Source organism: Crotalus tigris, unplaced genomic scaffold, assembly GCF_016545835.1.
Source record: "Crotalus tigris isolate CLP2741 ecotype Arizona unplaced genomic scaffold, ASM1654583v1 scf7180000018018.2415403412:4055106, whole genome shotgun sequence".
Classification (NCBI taxonomy): Eukaryota; Metazoa; Chordata; class Lepidosauria; order Squamata; family Viperidae; genus Crotalus; species Crotalus tigris.
The window spans coordinates 828,670-855,366 of NW_024096780.1; the positions used below are offsets into that span (position 1 = coordinate 828,670).

At 38.8% G+C, this 26,697-nt stretch overlaps 1 protein-coding gene across 10 annotated transcripts in view; it reads left to right on the top strand.

Moving 5' to 3' along the window:
* Nucleotides 1-26,697, top strand: part of CDH12 (cadherin 12) — a 779,090-nt gene that overhangs the window by 459,378 nt on the left and 293,015 nt on the right. For 9 of the 10 annotated variants that reach the window (XM_039346743.1, XM_039346742.1, XM_039346745.1 and 6 more), the window contains one exon: nt 5,540-5,690. The gene's annotated coding sequence lies outside the window, so the exon portion shown is untranslated. Of the gene's footprint in view, nt 1-5,190; nt 5,348-5,539; nt 5,691-26,697 lie in introns of those variants that run through there. The other variant, XM_039346751.1, reaches the window with a different exon arrangement.

Genomic DNA, 26,697 nt, shown 5'->3' on the forward strand with positions numbered 1-26,697 from the left:
TTAATATGGAATGGAGTTAGCTTAAAAGGGCAATTGTTCAGTTACAATGAGTGGCATCTTGCTTGAGAGTACAGCAGTCACAGTTGCTAAAAGAAACAAGGAAGTCCAATAAAGAGAAGAAAAATCAGATACCTGCCTATTTCAACATCTGTAAAATAATCCAATCAGGATCTTGACTGTCAGGGCAAGGAAATAATTAACAGAAAGGTGACACCTGTTTATATAAAAAAGGAAGAAAGAGGGAAAATGGTAAGAGAAGGACACAAAATGAGGATGGGTTTTCAATGATATTTTTTTCTAGGCTCTTTTAGGCTGTAGTTGTAACATTTAGGAAACATTTGAGTTGGAAAAAGGAGGAAATTCCACAGGGATACTGGGATGATACAGTGTAGATTCTCTTTTATTTTTTTAGGGCCAAATATATTACAGTTGGTTCATGGTCAAAGATTGGTGTAATATTTCCCCAGGCATCGCTGTTTGCAAATGAGCTTCACCCTCAAATATTCTGTTTGATGGTCCAAGATAAATTTGGCAAACCTGAATATGGGGCAGCAATTAGGAGTTGGCAGTTGGCATGCTATTGGACAATGGCAGCACATCATAGAGCACAATTTGCAAAGGTTTTCTCATGGAGGAACACCTGGTGCATAGGTAGAGGATAGATATTCTTAATCAAAACAGAAGAGGGACTGTAGACAAACCTAGTCAAAAATTGGGGCCAAAAATTTAGAGCTCCTTGGCCAGATTTTATTTTGACTCCCTTTTCTCCCTACAATGTGATAATTAAACCAAATCTAAGAAACTGCGTTTGCTGCTGCTATTAGCATATTGTCACTACAGTATTCCTCAATGTAAGACCACAAGAGGAAATTTACATTATTAAGCAATGCAATCATAATGTTTGGTGGCATGTGTCTGCATCATTTAGCAATGGAAATTCCAGCATTTCCCACTTTCATTTTTAATTGAGAACTGCAGATTGTTAAATAAGTACCCATCCCAATACAAGCTATTGTGAGCTTGGCCCTTCTAGACCCAAGCCTTTTCAACTCCTTACACTCACATACTGTATCTGCCATTTTGGCCACTTGCACCTTGCCTTGCAGGGCCACAAGAAGTCACCAAAATATATAGTTCAGGGACTTCTTTGTGTGCTCTGAGGCTTCAAGCAGACCTAGATCCTCAGCACAGCATGAACACCAGCTCCAGCTCAGCCCAGCAAGATGACACATTCTGAGTGTGCTGAAGTTCTGGGGCTGCAAGAAGCCCCTGAACTGCAGTGTAGGATGGAGCCCTTCACAGAGAAAAGTCCAGTGCTAGCCTGGGCCAGCAGTATAGCACAAAGCAGTTGCATGGTGCCAAACCATCAACCCTGGTAGCTCCAGCCACTCCAGGAAGCATAGTGCAATACTACCATCCATCAGTGCAGCATAAAGCAGGACCCCAGAAAATCCCATACCTTCCAATATAGATACCTTGATTTTCCTGGCCCTTGTCATCCCATATTTTGCCACCCCAACTGACCTTTGTTATCTTGCTCCAGATGCAGATGAGACATGGTGGCTCTTCACAAGTCAGCTGCTCGCCATGTGAGGCCATTTTCTCCAGACCTTGCAAGGAAACAGGCTTGCAGGGTGGTAGGGCCTTTAGAGTGCAGGGGGCCAAAAGAGCATAGATAGGGGAGATAGGCAGATGGAGTTTAAGAACTCCTGAAGTCATAAGTGCAGGAGGACTGTCAAGTGCCTGAATTTTGATCACAAGATTGCAGTAGCACTGTAACTGACATTACTTTGGGGACATTCAGTGCCACCATAACTTTGAACGATTGCTAAACAGATGGTCATAAGTCAAAGACTACCTACTCACATTTTCCTGTATTTGAGTGTCAAAGAGCAGCTGGTTAATCTACAGTTTCTAAGTATATCATTCTCAGTTCCCAAGTCATTCATTATGACTTATTTAAGTTGAAGCTAAAAGAACCTGAATATTTTTACAGTATTAGATTACTCCAGGTCAACATTGAAGGACTGTAGTAGTAGTATTTGCATATTGTTCATAGAATGTAAATAAGATAAGTTTGTATTAATATTCAAACCACACAAATTTCTCTCATGTGCCTAATCTTTCCTATTCACTATGTGCTGTGAGAGAATTCAGGGGATTTTCCCAAATATTGTTTCAGACTGGTCCATCTACCCAGTATAGTTAGTGAATGAATCAACATTTTGAATCTGTGAATGCATTTAAATTTGAGATAGTGAACTAATAAGAAGTCATTCACATTATTTGTCTAATGATGGACATAAACATTGTTTCATGGGGATAGGTAGATGTACATTTATTTTTTGTTCTGGGGCATTGGATGCCCACTAGATGTGGTTCTGTTAAATCAAGGGTGTACTATACTAGCATGATTAAAGCATTCATGAGGATGTTATGGAATACTGGATCAAACAGATTCCTCTTCCATAAAGAAGTCATACTTCAGATATGCATACCGTGTATTCCATCTTTACTTAGTTGTCCTAAGAATTCTGGACTTAAAAATCCCCAGATCTTAAGGAAGTATTGGAACAACATCTCTAGACTGATCTCTTGTTTGTCTTATACTCTGGATTCTTCTTTGTTTCTGGGAACACTTTCTTTAATGTTTGGTTTTGGTTCCGACTGTAACATTCATTTGCTTTATGAATTCTGTGATTGAATAAGGCTTGCTATCTGATTTAGTTTTCAACTCAGTGAAATTATTGATTGTTTTTAGCTTCTTTAACTTTGCCAATAAACAGACCTTTTGGCTGCATTTTTACATTTAGCCAGTATGTTGAGTCAAGGACCTTGGAGGCCCAATTTTAAAACTTAGTGAGTAATTTTCTGCCAATTCACTTTTTCCAGCCAAATCTCCTTTGCAGGATTGTTGTAAGGATGATAAGTTTATATATGATGATGGGAAAATAATTCATGCTGATGATCTTACTGTAAGAAGAGACAGCTAAAAGTACAGTCAATCAGTAAAACATAGGTTGGCAGACATGCCAAAGTAGCATGTATATTTTATTTTTAATGTTGTAACAACAGCACATGATTTTGTTTCCTAAACACTTTTGTGATTAGGGAAACTATTCATTTCAAGTGTGTGTGGGAAGGAGGGGGCAGTATGGTGTAAGTTGGATAATAGTCAACTAACCAGTCAGGCTGGCAGATGACTTCTCTCAAATAGTTTGAAATAGTCTGGGAATTCAATAATGGCCTGTTTACTTAATGTGCTTGTTATATCATGTTTTCATCCAATATTAATGGTAAGAATGATAGCCTCTTTCTTTTCAGTCCTGCAACATTCAGATAATACATGCATACCATTTCTTTATTTAGGAACAGGGACACTTTCTGTACCGCAACCATTTCCAATAAATTTCTTTCCTCCAATCTCTGAAACAAGTTCTATGCTTCTATTTTTGCTGGTCCTGGCTACAGGAATCTATGGGCATCAAGTAGAGGAGTCAGGTAACAGCATAAGCCAGTTACCTAGCCTCAGTGTAGTAGTATAAGGTGTAAAAATTCAGACATCGGGAATGTGAGAGACATCAAAATGCTGATTATTGAGGCAGAACATCTAAAGGATATTGTGTTACCCCTCCTACATCAATAGTGGATAATTTATTGAGCAATTTATGTTTTATTACCATTCAATGGCACCCCAGATTCTGTAAAGATCAAGTACTGTATCTAATGCAGATGATCACTAAGTCAGTTTCACATGCTCTGCAGGACAGGAGACTATGCACCGCTAGGTATGCAAAGTGTGTCCTTTCGTAAAATTGCACCATTGAGTTAACTAAGCTCAAGAGTGCCAACAGGTGTCTTTCCTAAGAATGAACCTGGAAGCTTATCTATAGTAGTGGCCAAAATTGTGGAAACCTTTTGGGAAAAGTGTACAGTAGAAATGCCACCTTTGGTTAAGTTTCCATCAATTTTTCTTCTAATTTCTTTATAACTTTATAATTTATAGCCTTGTTCACTTAATAATAATATTTTACATCATTTTCTGGGCAACCAGTCAACTCTTTGCACCATTACTTTAATTTTATTACATTTTACAAGCACACTAAATGAAAGAACACAAAAAAACCCCAACCAACTTGATAGGGATCACATAACATACTGACAAATGTCCTCCTCTCAGCTTCAATACATGACATCAATAACTGTGATCTCATTGGCTCATTGCTAAAACAAGATGGCACTTGATTGGCACTCATGCTCATTGGCTACAATCAGATGAATGAAAGCTACCTGATATCGACCTAAGCAAGTTGTGCTTCCTTTTTCTGGTTATTTGGCTATAACTTTTCATAGAATACAGTACAGATAATTGAACAAATTTTGTTGCATTACATTCTTGATTAAATTATCTTTCCATTGATATATAATTTTATGGTACTACTCCAAAAAAAGTGGTGTTATTAGCCATCAAACCTCAAAAATACACTTTTCCCAAAAGATTTCCACAATTTTGGCCACTACTGTATGCAAGACATGTGTTCTATACTATTCCCTACTATGCATTTTTTTAAAAAAAATATTACTATTCCTTGAGCATTATTTAATGGAAAGATGACATGCAAATGTAACTAAAAGCAAATGGGTTAATCAAAACTTTAAATACTGGACTAGTATTTGATCCATCTATTGATCAACAATTTTATAATTGAACAAATATCAGACATATTGTATAACATGTCTTTTTTTTCTTGGACATCTTTTTTTTAAAGAAAAATATCAGGAAACTCCATTGTGCATTTATAAAATTGGCTGCCAATTTGGTAACCTTGTTTGAAGGGAGTGTTTCTCTTAGGGAATATAACTTTGCACATGTAATGGCTTACTCCCACTGACAAATGTGCTATGCAAAACTACTCCCCTCCTACCCAACAATAGTAAATTGCCATCTGGGAGATTTGCCCACCAAAATAATTTTGTTTCTGTTAAGCTGAAATCGGAGTCCCACCTCATCCTTCAGTGCCCCATGTTTTGTACATACTGAGCATCCTATCATGAAACCAGCTCCATCTATCTGCTTTAATTAATCAGTCATAACCTGTTTGGAATGCTGACGCACCTTGGAAAAAGGAGCATTGCATAAACACATTTTCCTTTTGAAATCATTAAATTGCTTTGCACTGTGCATTACCCACTTTGCAAATTACAACCTCAGCTGGAGCAGCACATCTATTAATCTGCATGAGATGGCATTCTCAAGTGATCCTGGTGTCTTTTGCGACTCCCTGGTGGACCAAGAATCCTCCCAGTGCTTTCTCTATATGTAAGGAGTGTGCTGTGTGTTAATCAGGTCAGCGAACATTCTTCGGCTCAAGGGACAAGATAAAAACCTCTCGCAGCAGCCACAGGATTCTTTAGACCCAAGATGTTTTGTTGAACATCCTCCTTTTAAGCCACGGGGCTTCTGTACTCTCACTTACTCAGGATCTCTCCGGAGGATTCCAGCTGATCGTTCCTTCTCTCCCTCTTTTTTTTTTTCTAGACAGTGAAGAGTTCAACCTCAACAGCAAACGACAGCCCAGGATGATTATTAACCTGAAGGGTGCTGATTGAAAACTTAGATTGCCCTCTAAATAACAGCTGAACTTGCATCCTTCTGTTCACTTTGTCAAAAGAAAGGATTTTCAATTAAGGTAAGTGCTGCGTTATCTGGTTGACTGCATCACTCTGAATTTCTGCATTGAAAGTTCTAAATGAGTAAACTGACATTCTGCAGTGCAGCAGCTCAGTCCGTTTGTTGTATAAGCAGAGAGAGCTGGAGGAATAGAGAAACTGAGTTTTGGAAGAAGTATTCCAGAATAGAACTATTGTCTCAAGAGAACATTTCTTTCATTGTTTTTAACCAGTAAAAGGGCAAACTCTTCTTAGAGAAGAGAAACATTTCCTGATCTGAAATCTTCAGCATGTCACTGAACTGTTTGGATTGTCTATAGAGCTCTATATACATACATGAATGAAGCATACAAAAGACATATCACTGTTGTTTATTATTATTGTAAAGCATAACTAGATTAATAAAAAAAATCATACAATCAGAGTCTTACAACAAAGCAATCAGTGATGATTAAACTTGATATGGGAATATTTATTCAGTATTTCAGGTAAGAAATAATGTCTGTGTCTGTGTATGTACACACACGCACAAACACACAAATCATAAATCTTAAATGAACACATACACTCATAGGGATATATATATATACATATATGAGGATACTTGACATAAAGCCTGGCATGTAATGGTTGCCTCTTGCAAGATTAACAGCTGAATTTCAGAGGGGGTGTGAGGGAAAGAATTGCTTGTGTGTGTTAAGGAAATGAAATCTGTAGCTGTTAGCAGTAATAAAGTGTGACATGAATAGTCATTTTGATTAAAAGGTCAGGAACTGGTAGAACAAAGAGAGAACAGTAGCATGTTAAGAGAGCCGAACTAAACTGACAGTTGAGGTATTTTATTGGAGAAGGATACAAAGTAGATGAAAGCAGCATGACTTAAAAGATTATCAACCTTTTAAATAAAAGTCTTCAGATGCTGACATCTAAAACTACTCTTGGTTAACTAGCCCAAGCATGCCAAGAGTATCACATTCCCAAATGGATTCAGTCTAGTTTCCTTCATCTAAATCACTCTACAAGTTAACAAAATGTAAGCTGGAAAAGTGAAGACTCTTTAAGAAGTTTGGGAAAATAGAAGGGAGTACATGTGTAGGGGCTTTTCTGTCTTCATTTTCGGTTTCTTTAACATAAAGATTTTCACAAAGAATTTTAGCAAATTGATCTGAAATATAATAAAAGAAATCTGAATCATAATGTAATACTACACTGTACTGTTATGGATGCTTTTGAAAAGTTAATTAAAAAGTATTAACTGGAACAACAGTTCACAGCATTTGTATATGGCACATATTTTATCACATAAAATGTTTCACATACTGTACTTATCTTTATAACTGTCCTGAAGAGAATGCCAGTATATTATCATACTTGTGCTGTGGGGAGAAAAAGGGTATGGTAGATAAAGCAAAATCAATTATATTTTTTTGGAAAAGAAAAGAAAAAAGAAAGCAAAACTTCTGACTTTGTAGCTGAGATGGGATTTAAATTAGAGACTTCACAGTTCAAAACTTACTTAACTCATATGCTATACCAAATATTTATACTCTGCACAATCCACAGTGCGTACAACTGCTACACATGTAGTACATAAAGATACTTACGTAGTTCAAGTTCTTTCTTTAGAGATTGCCTTAAGAAGAAAGATGGAAGTAAGTGCCTGAATTCTTAGTATCTCCTAAATTTATGGTTTGTGTGCAGATTATGATCTCTCTCTCTCTCTCTCTCTCTCTCTCTCTCTCTCTCTCTCTCTCATAAAAGTGTTATACTATCTTGATAAATTACCATATGGATACCTTGCCAATCTGCAATATTTTGAGGTATCATTCTGTTCTTCTAAGCTATAGAAATATTCTTGTAAATTTCATAAGAATTAAACATCTCTACCAAGTGAGAAAACCATGTAGCCCAGTTTTGTCAACTTAGAATGGCAGCAGTCTAACAACTTCTTGAACTGAAGTCTTTCCCATCATCTGCTTCCTCCTATTTTAACATGGACTTTAGGAAATTCTAAATAGCATGGATTCCAGCATACATTTTATTTTCTTATGTGTAGTATTAATTGCGTAAATTCAAAATATTCTAACATGTTTCTAATAATAATAAACAAGTTGATCTGAACTTAGATACATACTGATAAAAACTGCAAATAATAGGTAATACAAGTGAAATTAGCAATGAAACCATAGCATTTTGTTATTGTTAATAACTTATACTTAGTATGTTTCACTGTTTGAAGCATTTCATATTATTTCAATAGTCCTTGAAAGGCTATATTGGTTAATGTTATCCCCATGATTAGAGGGTCAGTAGCTAAAGCTTTGAGAATATTGGGTTGACAAAAGAATTTGGTTTATTCATAGCTGAAGAAATGTATTATATATTACAAAAATTCAAGGTTACTGCATGACAACTTCTGCCAATATTTATTTTGTGCCATAACACTAAGAACCAAAGTCATGGTGGGTAGATATTATATTCAGTATTGCTATTATGCATGTGTGTGTGTGTGTGTATATATATATATATATATATATATATATATATATATATATATATATATATATATGTAGGTCTTTGGTTGTTCGGGTTTTCTCCCGCGTAAAATTGGAAGTGTCTTGGCGACGTTTCGACGAAGTCCCATTCGTCATCTTCAGGCTGGTGTTTTCAGCTTCGTGCTTTGAGCAGCAATGTGCATGTGCATTGCTGCTCAAGCACGAACGAAAACACAGCCTGAAGATGATGAATGGGACTTCGTCGAAACGTCGCCAAGACACTTCCAATTTTACGCGGGAGAAAACCCGAACAACCAAAGACATACTACACCTACAATATATATATATATATATATATATATATATATATATATATATATATATTATATATATATATATATATTTTTGCGGGTTTGTATGTAGGTTTTTTTGTTATTTGTTATCCCGCGTAAAATTAATTTGCTTATTATATATTTGGGTCTTTTTTGCGGGTTTGTTTGTAGGTTTTTTTGTCGGGTATTTCCGCGTAAAATTTAAGTGTTTGTATATATTTGTTTCTTGAGTTTATATATTTGTATGTAGTCTTTTTTGTTCGGGTTTTCTCCCGCGTAAAATGGAAGTGTTGGCGACGTTCGACGAATCCCATTTTCATCTTCAGGCTGGTTTTCCCTTCGTGCTTTGAGCAGGATGTGTGGTCTTAGCTTTTCTTCCTTTTAAAATGAAGTGGGGGTATGACCTTTGGGTGGGAGCTTGGCTGTGTTCTGATTGGTGGAGGTGTGTTGAAACTAGGGGCTTGGATGTGCTGATGGGTGGGGGTGGGAGTGCTCTGGCTTGATGGCTTGGCTGTGCTGATTTCTGGTTGGTTGTGTTCTTTGGTCTGGTTGCAGATTTCTTTTTGCTGCCCTGTTCATCTTTGGCATGTTTTTCAAGGTGCTTCTTTTTTGGTCGTGGCAGTTTCAATGTGGGATTGGGGGGGTTTAAAGTGGCAATGATGCCGCTGTGTCTGGCTTCTGGTTTGTGGTCGTGCCTCATAGTCAGTGTGGCTTTGGGTTTGTTTTTTGCGTGGATGTTTGGTGGTGTGCTGTTGGTTTTTGTGAGTGTGGGTCTGGATCATTTTTTGTGTAGGGAGTCGTTTGTAATGAGGGCGGGTTTCCAAATGGCTGGTAGGCGGGAGGTATCATCTGTTTGTTCATGTGGTGGGCGTTTTTCTATGAATGGAGCTCATTCTTCTGTTATTAAAATGTTCAATTTGGCAATGGTTCTGGTTTTTTAAGTCAATTTCATGTCCTGTACTTTAAGGTGTTTGACCAGAATTTGTTGGTCCTCTTTTTTGACTTTTTCTTATGTTCTTCATGCGTGCACTTATTTTTTGTTGGTTTGTCGATGTATGTGGTGGGACAATTGGACATGGGATTTCGTATACTCCTTGATTTTCTATTCAATCTATCTTGATAAGGATTAATTCAATTTTATGCTTTGGGGTTTTGGGATGGTGTTTTTCTGTTTGTGGTGCTGATTCTGTCTTGGGCTTTATTTATGGGAGGATGGCTTTGCCGTTTTCTTGTTCTTTGTCTTGGATTTTAGTGGGGGTTTCTTTTTGGATTAGGTTTGTAATCTTATTTCTATGGAATCCATTGGATGTTAGTACATTGGTGAGAGTGTGTAGTTCGGGTTTTAGGTGTTGTTCGTCAGCTAAGCGTTTTGTTCTGGAGATGAGTGTCTTGGCTACAGAGTTGATCTGTGCTGGGTGGTGGTGTGAGAGAGCGTGCAGATAGCGGTTTGTGTGTGTTTTCTTCTGGTAGATGGTGTGTCCTAGGGAGCCATTGGATTTCTTGTAGACTAAGACATCCAGGAAGGGAAGTTGGTTGTTAGCTTCTGTTTCCATGGTGAACTGTATTTTGGGGTGTAGGCTGTTGAGGTGTGTGAGGAAGTTGTCCAGTTTTTCTTTCCCATGTGGCCAGATTATGAAGGTGTCGTCTACATATCTGAGCCAGAGTTTGGGTTTGTGATCCGATTTTTCTAGAGCTTGGGTTTCAAAGTGTTCCATGTAGAGGTTGGCAATGACAGGTGAGAGGGGTGATCCCATGGGTGCTCCTTCTGTTTGTTTGTATTTTTGTCCATTATAGATGAAGTATGTGTTGGATAGGCAGTGGTTGGTCAGATCTAAGATGTGTTTGGGGGGGTTATATTTGTTTTGGATAGCTGTCAAGGCTTCTTTGATAGGCACTTGGGTGAAGAGGGATATGACATCGAAGCTCACTAGTAGGTCGCTGGGCTGTAAGTTTTGTTTCTTTATGATCTCTATAAACTGGAATGAGTTTTTTACGTGTGAGGTGATGGATTCTGCATAGGGCTGTAGTTGTTTGGCGAGAAATTTGGCTAGGTTTTGTAGAGGTGAGCCTATGGAGCTGACTATAGGTCTGAGTGGGGTTCCTTCTTTGTGTATCTTGGGGAGACCATAGAGTTTGGGGCATCTGGATGATTTCTCTCTGGGAATGATTCTTTGCTGGATCTCTTCGCTAATGGGGGAGGCTTTTATTTTGGATCTGGTGGTTTTTTCCAGGTAGGTGGTGGGATCTGTATTTAGGGGTTTGTATGTGGAGTCTTGGAGTAGGTTGGTTAATTTGGTTTGGTAGTCAGATGTGTTCATAACCACCGTGGCGTTGCCCTTGTCTGCTGGTAGGATTATTATGCTGGTGTCTTCTTTCAGGTTACGTAGTGCTGTCTGTTCCTCTTTGGGTAAGTTGCTTTTGGGTGGCTTGCTGGTGCAGAGGATGTTGGTGATTTCGAGTCTGATTCTGTTGGCGTCGTCGGGGTTGATTTTGGTCAGGCTGGTTTCAACTCCACATATAATGGTTTCAGTGGGGATGTGTTTGGGAGCGACTGCAAAGTTGAATCCTTTGGAAAGAACATTGGTTTCGGCTTTGGTGAGGATCCTATCTGAGATGTTATGCACTGTTTGCTTCATGTGTGGCTGTGAGGGAGGAGGGGTTTGTTTCTGGCGTTCTTGTAGTCTTCGGAGTTTGTTGGTGTGTGTATCTGTCTTGAAGGTGGTCTGTGTTTCGGCTCTCCAGACGGCAAGTTGTTTGGATTTGTCCCAAAGTGCGGGGTGGATCTTGTTGCTGAGTTTGAGGTGGAGTGTGAGGAGATCTTTGTTAATTCGGTCTAGGAGGAATCTTTTTGTGTGAAGTTCATTTCTGATTAGGGCCAATTCTGTTCTTTTCAGGATCCGTTTGGTGGCTGCAGAGTTGGAGTGGAATTTCAGTTGGAAACATGTGGGGATTAGATTTTGATCTCGGCAGTTGCGTAGGAATGCGAGGTCGCATAAAATGGAAGCTCTTGGGACTTCAAGTTTTTCATAGGTCCTGGTCAGATGGTGGATTTCCTCCCCGTAGAGGTTCAATATTTGTTTTCTGAGGTTTCGCGGGTATTTGTTATGTAGGTCTTTGGTTGTTCGGGTTTTCTCCCGCGTAAAATTGGAAGTGTCTTGGCGACGTTTCGACGAAGTCCCATTCGTCATCTTCAGGCTGGTGTTTTCAGCTTCGTGCTTCGAGCAGCAATGTGTGGTCTTAGCTGTTTCTTCCTTTTAACTGCCAGTGGAGGTATGAACTGATTGGGTGGGAGCTTGGCTGTGTTCTGATTGGGTGGAGGTGTGTTCTGATTGGTTAGGGGCTTGGCTGTGCTCTGATTGGCTGGGGGGTTGGCTGTGCTCTGATTGGCTGGGGGGTTGGCTGTGCTCTGATTGGCTGGGGGAGTGTTCTGTTTGGTTGTGCTCAGGTTAGTCTGAGTTGCAGAGGGATTCAAGATTTTGGGCTGCCCTGCCATTCCTTGGCTTCGCGTTCGTGGTCGTGCTTCCTCTTCATGGAGGGTGTCAGTTTGCTTCATGTATGGATTGGGGGGGGGTTTAAAGTGGCTAATGATGCAGCTGTGGTCTGGCTTCTGGTTTGTGGTCGTGCCTCATAGTCAGTGTGGCTTTGGGTTTGTTTTTTGCGTGGATGTTTGGTGGTGACATCCTGTGTGGTTTTTGTGAGTGTGGGTCTGGTATCATTTTTTGTGTTAGGGAGTCGTTTGTCAATGAGGGCGGGTTTCCAAATGGCTGGTAGGCGGGAGGTATCATCTCGCTTGTTCATGCTGTGTGGGCGTTTTTCTATCTCGATGGCTTCTCTGATTATTCTGTTATTAAAATGTTCACTTTTGGCAATGGTTCTGGTATTTTTAAAGTCAATTTCATGTCCTGTGGCTTTAAGGTGTTGGACCAGGGAAGATGTTGGTTCCTCTTTTTTGACTGAGTTCTTATGTTCTTCAATGCGTGCACTTATTCTTCTGTTGGTTTGTCCGATGTATGTGGTGGGACAAGTGGTGCATGGGATTTCGTATACTCCTTGATTTTCTAATTCAATTTTATCTTTGGGGTTTCTAAGGATGGTGGATATTTTTCTGTTTGTGCAGAATGCTGTTTTGATGTTGTGTTTATGGAGGATCTTACTCTGCAGCCACCAAACGGATCCTGAAAAGAACAGAATTGGCCCTAATCAGAAATGAACTTCACACAAAAAGATTCCTCCTAGACCGAATTAACAAAGATCTCCTCACACTCCACCTCAAACTCAGCAACAAGATCCACCCCGCACTTTGGGACAAATCCAAACAACTTGCCGTCTGGAGAGCCGAAACACAGACCACCCTCAAGACAGATACACACACCAACAAACTCCGAAGACTACAAGAACGCCAGAAACAAACCCCTCCTCCCTCACAGCCACACATGAAACAAACAGTGCATAACATCTCAGATAGGATCCTCACCAAAGCCGAAACCAATGTCCTTTCCAAAGGATTCAACTTTGCAGTCGCTCCCAAACACATCCCCACTGAAACCATTATATGTGGAGTTGAAACCAGCCTGACTAAAATCAACCCCGACGACGCCAACAGAATCAGACTCGAAATCACCAACATCCTCTGCACCAGCAAGCCACCCAAAAGCAACTTACCCAAAGAGGAACAGACAGCACTACGTAACCTTAAAGAAGACACCAGCATAATAATCCTACCAGCAGACAAGGGCAACGCCACGGTGGTTATGAACACATCTGACTACCAAACCAAATTAACCAACCTACTCCAAGACTCCACATACAAACCCCTAAATACAGATCCCACCACCTACCTGGAAAAAACCACCAGATCCAAAATAAAAGCCTCCCCCATTAGCGAAGAGATCCAGCAAAGAATCATTCCCAGAGAGAAATCATCCAGATGCCCCAAACTCTATGGTCTCCCCAAGATACACAAAGAAGGAACCCCACTCAGACCTATAGTCAGCTCCATAGGCTCACCTCTACAAAACCTAGCCAAATTTCTCGCCAAACAACTACAGCCCTATGCAGAATCCATCACCTCACACGTAAAAAACTCATTCCAGTTTATAGAGATCATAAAGAAACAAAACTTACAGCCCAGCGACCTACTAGTGAGCTTCGATGTCATATCCCTCTTCACCCAAGTGCCTATCAAAGAAGCCTTGACAGCTATCCAAAACAAATATAACCCCCCCAAACACATCTTAGATCTGACCAACCACTGCCTATCCAACACATACTTCATCTATAATGGACAAAAATACAAACAAACAGAAGGAGCACCCATGGGATCACCCCTCTCACCTGTCATTGCCAACCTCTACATGGAACACTTTGAAACCCAAGCTCTAGAAAAATCGGATCACAAACCCAAACTCTGGCTCAGATACGTAGACGACACCTTCATAATCTGGCCACATGGGAAAGAAAAACTGGACAACTTCCTCACACACCTCAACAGCCTACACCCCAAAATACAGTTCACCATGGAAACAGAAGCTAACAACCAACTTCCCTTCCTGGATGTCTTAGTCTACAAGAAATCCAATGGCTCCCTAGGACACACCATCTACCAGAAGAAAACACACACAAACCGCTATCTGCACGCTCTCTCACACCACCACCCAGCACAGATCAACTCTGTAGCCAAGACACTCATCTCCAGAACAAAACGCTTAGCTGACGAACAACACCTAAAACCCGAACTACACACTCTCACCAATGTACTAACATCCAATGGATTCCATAGAAATAAGATTACAAACCTAATCCAAAAAGAAACCCCCACTAAAATCCAAGACAAAGAACAAGAAAACGGCAAAGCCCTCCTCCCATACATAAAAGGCACCACAGACAGAATCAGTAAGATCCTCCATAAACACAACATCAAAACAGCATTTTGCACAAACAGAAAAATATCCACCATCCTTAGAAACCCAAAGATAAAATTGAATTAGAAAATCAAGGAGTATACGAAATCCCATGCACCACTTGTCCCACCACATACATCGGACAAACCAACAGAAGAATAAGTGCACGCATTGAAGAACATAAGAACTCAATCAAAAAAGAGGAACAAACATCTTCCCTGGTCCAACACCTTAAAGCTACAGGACATGAAATTGACTTTAAAAATACCAGAACCATTGCCAAAAGTGAACATTTTAATAACAGAATAATAAGAGAAGCCATTGAGATAGAAAAACGCCCACACAGCATGAACAAGCGAGATGATACCTCCCGCCTACCAGCCATTTGGAAACCCGCCCTCATTGACAAAAGACTCCCTAACACAAAAAATGATACCAGACCCACACTCACAAAAACCACACAGGATGTCACCACCAAACATCCACGCAAAAAACAAACCCAAAGCCACACTGACTATGAGGCACGACCACAAACCAGAAGCCAGACCACAGCTGCATCATTAGCCACTTTAAACCCCCCCAATCCATACATGAAGCAAACTGACACCCTCCATGCAGAGGAAGCACGACCACGAACACGAAGCCAAGGAATGGCAGGGCAGCCCAAAATCTTGAATCCCTCTGCAACTCAGACTAACCTGAGCACAACCAAACGAACACTCCCCCAGCCAATCAGAGCACAGCCAACCCCCCAGCCAATCAGAGCACAGCCAACCCCCCAGCCAATCAGAGCACAGCCAAGCCCCTAACCAATCAGAACACACCTACACCCAATCAGAACACAGCCAAGCTCCCACCCAATCAGTTCATACCTCCACTGGCAGTTAAAAGGAAGAAACAGCCAAGACCACACACTGCTGCTCGAGGCACGAAGCTGAAAGTACCAGCCTGAAGATGACGAATGGGACTTCGTCGAAACGTCGCCAAGACACTTCCAATTTTACGTGGGAGAAAACCTGAACAACCAAAGACCTACATACATATATATATATATATATATATATATATATATATATATATATATATATGTATATATATATATATATATATATTGTAGGCTCCCTAGAAGCAATTTCTTTAAATGGTCAATGTAGGAAATACGGTGCTATGTTTAGCAATATAAAGACCAATGAAGTCTTCAATTGAAAATAAGGACTTTTTCTTGTGTAATATGTCTCCTAATATTAGTACTCAAATTATAATTCATTAACGTGCCTGTTGTAGCTTTCAGAGGTACTTTAAAAACAACCCAGTAATCCATTCAGAACAATCTTAAAGTAAAGGCAATAATATCTAGTTCAGACAAGTGAAATGTAATATATATTTTAAACCCATGGTCAAATTTCAGCCCAGTCATGAGGCTCAATGGATAGCAATGACTTGTCTTAAAACTGTTCTGAAAATGAAAAAGCGGGATCATCCATAAAGTCGTAATTTTCCTCAAGGAAAGTTAGGATAAAAATACAATAGCAAACTAATACTAAGATGATAAGACAAGATAAGATGATAATCAGAGAGATACTGATAATCTTGATTGCCCCAAAATGCCCTTATTTTTATATCTGGCTCATAAAAATTGTAATCAGAAGCTCTACCTTCCTTTCTCAGCTCCAGAGTATCATAATTCATACAATATTTTGTCAAGGAAGCATTCTGATTTTATGTCCCTATGCTGAATCAAATTTTGTAAATAATCAATATTTTTTCAACACAATCTATATTAATATGCCTGATCAAAGCATTCTGCTTATAATTAATCCCCATCTCCCACCAAATCTTGGAGAAACAGAGGAGGAAAAATCTTTATTGTCTTTTTGAGAAAATATTAGTACAAATAAAGATACAAGAGTTGTGTCATTTACATATTTGTACTATTTACATACCAATTATACTAAGCTTCTCATTAACATCCCTTCATTTTTCATGATAGTAGGATTGAAGAATTAAGTGGATAAAGAGCATCACACTTGAGGTTTCAAAGAAAAAAAATTGTAGTGAAAGAGTCTGTTTTTATAGGCATGGAAACAAGGGCCAAACTATACACCCCATTAAGTATAATATTTGGAAGTGTTTAATATTTTCTCTTTCTCCCATCAGAAACAGGTGCATCTTTTTATTTTTCCCATCATTATCATTAATACCTCAACATTTAGGGGGACAGGTTCTCCCACATCATTCCTGCTACAAGTAGAACTATCTGTCATGCCCCAACTTGGTCTCTTAAGCAAGAATTACCCTCAACTCCATTCAGTGCAAAAGGTTTACTTTACTGAAGGCCAAGTGGATAACAATATACAGTAGCAAAGCCAGAACTGAGGTTCGCATTCCAAACTTTCCTAGTTAATTTTTTCCACTTTGTCCCTTCCCATTGTTGATTCCTTATTGTCCACACATAAAATGTTTTGGGAACGGTCTCTACAACTGTAGAGTAGCAGCACAGAGGTGCATGCCTTTCCCAGTTTTCTGACTTTGAAGTTGTGTCTTTAGAAGGTAGGATAAGTCGTTAGCCTCCCACCCCCTCCCATCCAGCTCCCTCCCCCCCATAGTTCATAGCAGACTGGCAGCTAGCAAATGTGAAGCTTAGGTGTGAGGTGGCAGTTCTAACAAGAACAAACATACAAAAAACTGACCCTTTCTTCCATTATTACTGGATCAAAAATAATTCTCACTGGTGATGGTGAGAGCTTCTATTGCAGAATAATGATAAAATGACAGCATGCAAATTTTTTTCTTGTACTTGTGATAGAGGAAATAGGGTTAAATCTTTTCTTTTTTGCTTACGATGGCCTAATGGATTTCTCTGTATGTTTATAATTAGTTACTGATGTTGTTAGGCCTTGAGCCAATATCCCCAACATAAAGAATTATTTGTCTCATCTAACTATTTGTAGGCATATAGGATGCATGGCTGAGGTACTGACAGGTGTATGCCTCTCCACTGTCCTTATAAGGAAGGATTTGACCTAGATATTTGTTTTGAAGAGACATGCATTAATAAACAGGATGAATTTGTACCATGTGATTTATTTGCTTTTATATCTGCATGATCAACAAACTCAGCCATTTTGATTTTTAAGCTGTGGTTTAACTCTTAGCAAATTGTGTTAATATACTCCAATTATTTTTTTTATTTAACAAAACAAAGTTAAGCAAGTATAATGTGAAGCCTACCATATCACTCTTTACTTACAAAATAAAAATTGAATGCATTATATCCCTAGTCAGATAATTAAATATCAGCAAGGTAGTATAGTGCAATATTCATGTGAACCACTATCATACATAGTAGTTAACGAATTTCAAATGTGGATTCCTGAAGGATTCTCAACTTTTATAAATATGTAGCTAGAATATGTATATGCAGTGGAATATAATCAAAGCAATGTAACTTACAAATAAATATTTCCTAAGCATCCTAAGCTATCTGCTCTAGTTTAGTTTGATGCTTGTTTCTTTGTACTGTATTAGGCTATAGTTAGTGTTTTTGCTTCATGGCAACTTATTCTTTCACTGTAACAAATCCTGCCTATGTTGGGCTACATATTGTTCTGTGATGTTCTTCAATAAATTATGGTTTACAGAAGCAAGATTATAATTAGAGCAATGCTGTAGCCTTGCCAGGTTGTATTGCCTTTTTAAGATTGCTTTGCAAAGATGTGATAACAAGTCAGAATGTGGCTAAAGGGGGCTAAAGTTAAAAGTCTTGCTTCTTTTGGCAGTAACAGAAACCATTAAAGAAGCCCCATTATGTTCCTGATTTCTAGAAACTACAGTATATATTTTCAAACAAAGATCTAGGCTGTTAACACTGAGAAGCATCAAATAGAATCAAAAGTCATACCTTTAATCTTTTCAGGATTTTGAAGGTAAAATGTTGCAGGGCAGTTTAAAGTTGTCAATCTAAAAGAGTGAACAGAAAGAGAGAGAAAGAGAAGAAAGATATTTAAGCCAATTAATTGTTTTATATAAAGTGAATCAACTGTAAGTTATTAATGATGGAAACAAGCCTGGGTTAATTGTTATGTTGAGAAAACTGCAGAATAGAAACCAGATTTTCCTAGAGTTCCACTACAGAGTTCCATTACACTACTAATTGTCAGAGACTTTCACTTATTTTCCACTTTGGATTCTTTTAGAGATCTCGCATTAGAATACCACATCACAGCATCTAAAAATCTATTGCAATGTGGGCTTCTAATATGAAATCTCTGAAGCAATCTATTGCTATTCAGATTTTACAAAGTAAGAAAATTCATCATGTAACAATTTCTGACTTTACACTTTTTATTAGTTTATAATATAAAGTACAAATACAAATATACAAATAAAATACAAAATACAAAAATACAAAAGCAAATAGTAGGAAAAATAAGGGAGGGAAAGAGGAAAGGAGAAGTGTCGAAAAGAAGGGAGAAAGAAAAGGACTTCTGACTCCCTCTGGTGCAGTAGAATAAGACAGTAACATCAAACCTCAACTTTTTACTTTTACATAATGGTATAAACTGGCTATTTATCATGTGACAATTTCTTATAATCCCTTCTCAGAGGCAATAGCACTCAAATAACCTTAGTGTCAAGCTACGAAATCTACTGCCTTTAGGACCACTGTAATTCTACTTGTTTGACAACAGAAGGGGGTGGGGAGTGGGAGATTTTGGGGTCTACAAATGTCTTTTATCGCCATGAGAGCTGAGAGCTGTTAAGGAGTTTTTCCGGTGAATGGAAGGTTCTTCTCATAATAATTATCAAAAGATGTATTGGACAATGTGACCTGAACTGTCAGAGACAGGAGGCAGGATTTTACTCTTTTAATTATCTGCTTCCTGCCATTTCCTCAGACCTAGCTTTAATTCAATTATGCTGGTTTGATTCTTGTCCATTAAAAGTTTACATTAGAGAACGCAATGACTCTGGTGCTTTGCTTGATTGGGCTTCTTCAGCTGGGACTTGACATTTAGTTTTTAGAAGAAGGACATTCTTCATATATACAACTGCACCCTTTGGTATCCTGATCAGCGGGGTCCCTGAAAAATGCAGATTGAAAAAAAGAATATCTTCCTCGTGCCAGTCAGATATAATAGTACCTTATTGTGTGGCCTTTGGTACGAGTATATAAGGTACATTACTTATTATTGGTTAATTGTATATTCTTATTTTTAACTCATTTGAAAACTTAAAACAGGTTTATGTAATGTGCAAAAACCACTGCAAATGATACCATTTTTCTGATCTTTCAGCAGTTTATTTCTATATAAGCTATATTGTCCCATTAGAATTTTATCTAGTTCCATTGGTTTGCTCTAATTTCTATTAAGTTAAATGAAGCAAATAAAGGAAGAAGTTTCTTTTGTTTGATCTACACCACAGATACCATTGCACAGCAAAGGAGAATGCAGAAAGCTATGCATTTTGTCTTAAAGTTATATAAACAATTCATCTTGTATGTGTCTTCTGGCTCATTATGCCCAACAGCACAAAATGTATTTGGAGAATACATAAATTTTGGTGCAAAACAAGTGGTTAGTGAATCATTGAAATTATAAAAAAATAATTTGATGCGGAAGAAATAAAATATTATAAGAATCACAAAATTGTATCCACACAAAATATCCCTCACAAAGCCACTGAAAATCCAATGTGTAGATGAATGGGCAATATATTCCACAAAAGCAAGCATAGTATCTTATTTATATTAAACTTCCCTATTATTTCATTGTTTGTATATTTTTTTTACAAAACTGATCTTCAGCAAAAAGTCAGTGTTTAAAGAATATTGGCAGCCACTTAATTTTAACCATCTGGCTCACCATTTATGTGAGTAACTCTATTATTCCTTTCTCTATTATTAGTCTAGTCTTATATAATTATTATAAATATTATCTTGCCCCCACATGTGTGATGGTGTTTTATACTATGACTACCAGCTCTGCTACAAGTGAAAGCTTACATGCAAATATAAACAGTATATTTGAATGTATGTTACTTTGGTAAACATTTGTATGTAAGGCAATATTATCTTTGTAGTGTAGGAAGATATAAGAGATTATGGAGATTCTTAGTCATCCAGGTCATGGTTGTCCCAAAGGTGTTTTTCAAAAGGCAACTGAACTTTTTGTTTTTGTTTTTTTTCTTGAAAATGTTTCACTTTTCATCCAAAAACTTCTTCAATTCTTCACTGAAGATTCATTTCAGAATTGGATGAAAAGTGAAATGTCTTCAAGGAAAAAACAGAGAAAGTCCAGTTTTCTTTTGATAAGCACTTTTGGGACATATAAGAGATTAGTGACCCAGGTAGGGGAAATGGCTGTGTGTGTGTATGTGTGTTTGTGTGTGTGTGTGTGTGTGTGTCTCTTTCTCTGTGTGTAGTCTTTTAAAATGCTGAAAATGTAAATCCTGGGCATTATGTTAATCAAATAAGAAAGAAAAATGAACACCAGGACATAATAATCTAGACTGTTTAATATAAACAAGCCTGTGGTTAAAAAGAATCACTAAGCTTTCGTCAGGCCAAACTGCCGACGTCATCAGAGTTGGAGTAAAAGGAGATCAAGAAGGCAACTCATATAACCTACTGCCTCAGCGCCCAGCTCTTTGAGCATGTCATCAGCCCGTTGATTGTATTAATCCGTACCATGCAGAGTTGTTCCGCATCAGGCAAACTGTCCTTGGCTCCGCTAGTTATTTTATGATCCTCAAATGCTCTTTTAGAGCAGGGCTTTTCAACCTTTTCACCCATTGTACCACTTTTAGGATATGGCAATATCCGAGTACCACCAGTCGCCTAGCAAGGTGTCAAAAATTTGATGACCCTTCCCAAAAAAGGAAAAAAGTGATAAAGTACAGGTAATCCTCGACTTACAACAGTTCACTTAGTGACTGTTTGAAGTTACAATGGCATTGAAAACAGTGCCCCCCAAGACACAGCCGAGCAAGACACCTGCCTGCCACCCTGCCCGGTGGCACTCTTCCTCCTGTCCGAGGTTTTCATTGTTGTGAGCATTTCTGTTGAGGATTGGCAGTGGGGGTGGGGTGGGGGGGTGTTTGGTTTTTATTCCCCCTGTCTGCTGGGTGGTTGCAGTAGGTTTTGGTCACTTCACATGACCCTGGGACACAGTAACCATCATAAATATGAGTCAGTTGCCAAGCATCTGAATGTAAATCACAAGACCTTGGAGATGCTGTAACATTCCAGCTGATTGGCACTTCTTCTGGGCTCAGCAGAAGTGCCAGGATCAGTGCTGCTTTCCAGCTGATTGGTGCTTCTTCAGGGCTCGGCAGAAGCACCAGGATAAGCACTGAGCTCCAGCTGGAACCTGGTCCTCATCCTAGTGCTTCCACTGAGCCCTGACAGCCCCAAAGAAGCGCCGATAAGCTGGAAAGTGGCACTGATCCTGGCACTTCCCCTGAGCCCTGACAGCCCTGCAGGTTCAGCCATCTTTCACTCAGGCTTGTGTGATGCTTCCACCAGTTCAGCTCATTCCCCTCCCCCACTACCACTTTTCTAGGATGGTCGCGTACCACCTGCCAGATGCCAATGTACCACAGGTGGTACCAGTACCACTGGTTGAAAAGCCCTATTTTAGAGTGTGTGCAAGCACTTGGAGCTCAGCTGTCAACCCATCCCTGCACCCAGTCTCCCTCCCTCCCAGGGCCATTATCCTCCCCCACCCCCAAGGCCATTGTCATCTCACCCGTAATTCCCCCTCCCTCCCTCTCCTTCCAGATTGCCTCTGCACATCCATCCCTGGCTTAGGGCTGTTTGGTCCATCATCTTGGCCCATGGGAATCATGGTCACCTCACCTATAGAGCCATTGTCCCAATTATGCAAGATGCAGTCCCATTGTTTCGGTATCTGGTTTTTCCCTTTGACTAGCAGAGCCAAGGACAGTTTGCCTAATGTGGAAGAACTCTGCACAGTGTGGATTAATACAATCAATGGGCCGATGACGTGCTCAAGGAGCCGGGTGCAAAGGCAGGAGGTTATATGAGCTGCCTTCCTGATCTCCTTTTACTCCAACTCTGATGATGTCGGCAGTTTGGCCTGACAAAAGCTTAGTAACTCTTTTTAACCACAGGCTTGTTTATGTTAAACAGTCTGGTTTATTATATCCTGGTGTTTCATTTTTTCTTTCTTATTTGATAAGATACACACATATATACACACATATACATATATGTAGTTTCTTTCGACCTTTAGCCCTTACTTTGATGATGTCAACAGGAGGTTGACAAAAGTTTCTTTAGTTAGGGACACAAAGAATGACACCAGACCCACGCTCACGAAAACCACACAGAATGTCACCACCACACATCCACACAAAAAGCAAACCCAAACCCACACCGATGAGGAGTCACGATCACAAACCAGAAGCCAGACCACAGCTGCATCATTAGCTCTTTAAACCCCTCCAATCCATACATGAAGCAAACTTACACCCACCATGAAGATGAAGCATGACCACAAACACGAAGCCAAACAACAGCAATGCAGCCCACCATCTTAAATCCCTCTGCAACTCAGACTAACCTGAGCACAACAAAGCCCCCACCCAAACAGAGCACAGCCAACCCCCCCATCCAATCAGAGCACAGCCAAGCCCCTAACCAATCAGAACACACCTCCACCCAATCAGAACACAGCCAAGCTCCCACCCAATCAGTTCATACCCCCACTGGCAGTTCAAATGAAGAAACAGCTACGATCACACTTTGCTCCAAGAAGCACGAAGCCGAAAACACCAGCCTGAAGATGACAAATGGGACTTCGTTGAAACATCGCCAAGACACTTCCAATTTTACCCGGGAGAAATAACCAAAAACCTACATACAAACAACTGCGAAAACCTCAGAAAACACACACACACATACGTGTGTGTGTGTGTGTGTGTGTGTGTGTGTGTGTGTGTGTGTGTGTACTGTATGTCTCATTGCATTGCTTCAAGGAGCACTTGTAGTCTTTTGATGAATAGACATCACCAAGAGAACAGAATATCCTCTCCACATTGTCAGGAATCTGTAGGGTATAATGTTAAAGGTTATTAATAGCAAGAAACAACTAGCCTTTTCATTGCTGATATCAGAGGTGTTCCCTCCCTTTATTTTATCCTGTAACTTTCCTGAAGTTATGAGGCTGAGACTAAAGTAGATGTGGTTAGGAAATTCATGGTTCAGGTGCTTATATATTTTTGCCTGTGTCATTTCCCTCCTCTTCCACAGGCATAATGGTAAATAATCCCATCTCTCCCACCAGCCTATCCTAGGGGACATTTCTTAGAACTAAAATGTCCACATCACCTTTGACTTAATCATGATACCCATCAGTACTATCTAATCACTTCTGATTGCAAAACCTAAAGATGCATTTTTTCCCCTACACAGAAAAGAATAAGCATTTGATTTTCTTCACTGGCCTAGCAAATTATTTAGTATGTCACAATCATGTTGGCCAAAATTCCTCCTTTTTAATTTAGAAAACTCAAGTATGTCCTATATGTTTGTGATGTATCAGTCCATTAAGACTAAATTCTTTGAAAATCAGGTATTACTTAGACAGCCATTTATGTAGCTTTAATAGGTCAATTTGAAATAATCAAAGTAAGGAGAATTCAAAATACACTGTAAAGAGATTATATCTGAAAGGTATAATCTTTTTGGATGAAAGGTTTTTTTTTTCCCCATGCTTGTTATTTAACTCATCATTTCAAGTGTCCTGATATACCTGTAGGCATTCTCTTCTGACAATGCATCTCCTCCAGCTTCTTTTAAAAAGAACAAATGCTACGTAAAGTCACTTATTTTAATCAACTCTCTCATCTTTGAAAAACTGGATAGCATCTTTGACCTATTTCTAACCAATCAACATGTAAATTTAAATCAGAAAGTTACACACCTGAGTGTCTTCTTTGACTTGTTTTGTTTGTTTGTTTTGAAGATCACCTTTACAGAACACATCTGTTTGCAAATTATGACCTAATTTAGAGTAGATACAAACTGATCCTGATTTCTAATTTCTCTTGAACTAATTTGTGGATATTAACATTTCCTGCAGGACAATATGTGTCATTCAGATGGGTAATTCTTCATTTTATAATCCTGTATTCTGTGAAGCAAGCTTATATAACTCCATATATACATGTTACGTGCTATTGCATACTTAAATGATATTAGGGATAAGCAGTGTTATACAGAAAAGGGATTAAAAATAGTAGTCCAAAGTAATTAAAGGTTTGATATAAGAAAAAGAAAAAAGAAAATTAGTTTATACCACTTGAATATCACTTCCATATACTACTTCATGTAGTATCTTTCATTCTTTAAACTTCTAACCTCTTTAAACTTTCTTTTTATGTTATATTCTTCTGAACTTCAGAATACAAATAATATTTCTTAATATCCTCTCTTTTTGAACATTTTATTTTATTGATTTTGTCTTTGTTTTGTTTTTCTACATGGAAATATCAATTTAAGGCTCTTATATTAGTCATTCACTTTTCTATTAAATCCAAATTCTTCTTCCCTTCCCTTGAAAAGTAAGGAAATGCCCCGAGGAAAGAATTCAATAGATGTTCTGTAAAAACCAGGTTAGCCCTGGAAGGGATGATGGGGTATGAAAGAAATTCAAGAATGCCTTGCATTGATTCCCTTTGGTAGAAGGGGGAAGGGGCATATTTGCCAGGTTTTCAAGACTTTATTATTATATTCTGCAACAATAAAGTAGAGTTTCAGCAGTCTTTACAGAATTTATTTTCTGACTTGGCCTGTTTTGAAGAGCTGACCCTTCCCTTCCCTTCCAATTCCGTTATGAGCCAGCAGTGTGCTGCAGCTGCCAAAAAAGGCCAACACAGTGCTAGGCTGCATTAACAGAGGGATAGAATCAAGATCACGTGAAGTATTAATGCCACTCTACAATGCCTTGGTAAGGCCACACTTGGAATACTGCATCCAGGTTTGGTCACCATGATGTAAAAAAGATGTTGAGACTCTAGAAAGAGTACAGAGAAGAGCAACAAAGATGATTAGGGGACTGGAGGCTAAAACATATAAGGAACGGTTGCTAGAATTGGGTATGTCTAGTTTAACGAAGAGAAGGACAAGGGGGGACATGATAGCAGTATTCCAATATCTCAGGGCTGCCATAAAGAAGAGGGAATTAAGCTATTTTCCAAAGCACCTGAAGGCAGGACAAGAAGCAACGGGTGGAAACTAATCAAGGAGAGAAGCAACCTAGAACTAAGGAGAAACTTACTGACAGTGAGAACAATTAATCAGTGGAACAGCCTGCCTCCAGAAGCAGTAAATGCTCCAACACTGGAAGTTTTTAAGAAGAGACTGGACAGCCATTTGTATGAAATGGTGTAGGGTTTCCTGCCTGAGCAGGGGGTTGGACTAGATGACCTCCAAGGTACCTTCCAACTTTACTATTATTATTATTATTATTATTATTAATTAGGAATCATTTTTCGTTAACTATCAGGAAAGGATCGAACAATTGTAAAAAATCCTCAGGCATTCCTTTTTGCCCATTGCTTACATGGGTGAATGGAATTATAAAACTGGAAGTGAGAGTATGTGCAATATCCTATTATATTTTTGACTTTCCTATGTACAAACCTATACAAATGTATTTTTACAAAGTTCCAAGAATAAATGGGAGTCAACTTAAACAATAACACTCATTGCAGTACATGGAAAAGATACCAGATATAATGTCAGAATACCTAGTTAATGATTTATTTATTTTTTTGCAATAGAAAAAGAAAAATCTTCTGCTTTTGATACCATAGAAAATGATGCTCTTCAGCGGAAAAGGCAATAAGAGGCTAATTTACTGTAGCTCAGCATTAAGCAGCATTATATGTTGAATTATTGTCTGCATCTTTAGTTTTTTTCTGATCTTTTGATCAAACAGATCTAAGCTGTTTTTTTCTGTGTTTGTTCTGAAACTTGGTAAGAGATAATACATCTCCTCCTGGCATATTCTTTTCACTAGAGAATATGATTGAGCTTTTTTCCTCATCATTATTGGGTCATTCAGTTGCTTCTGATTCTTTGTGCTCTGATGGATAGTGATTCACTAAATCTGTCAGTAACTGTTTGTAACTTCATGCTTCTGGAATTACTGATAGTATCCACCCATCTTCACTTCTGCCAGTCACTTTTTATTACCTTTTCTTTATCCAAGTACTAGAGTGTTATCCCAAATCCAATATTTAAGCTTTTAACTTCATTATTAGCGCTTC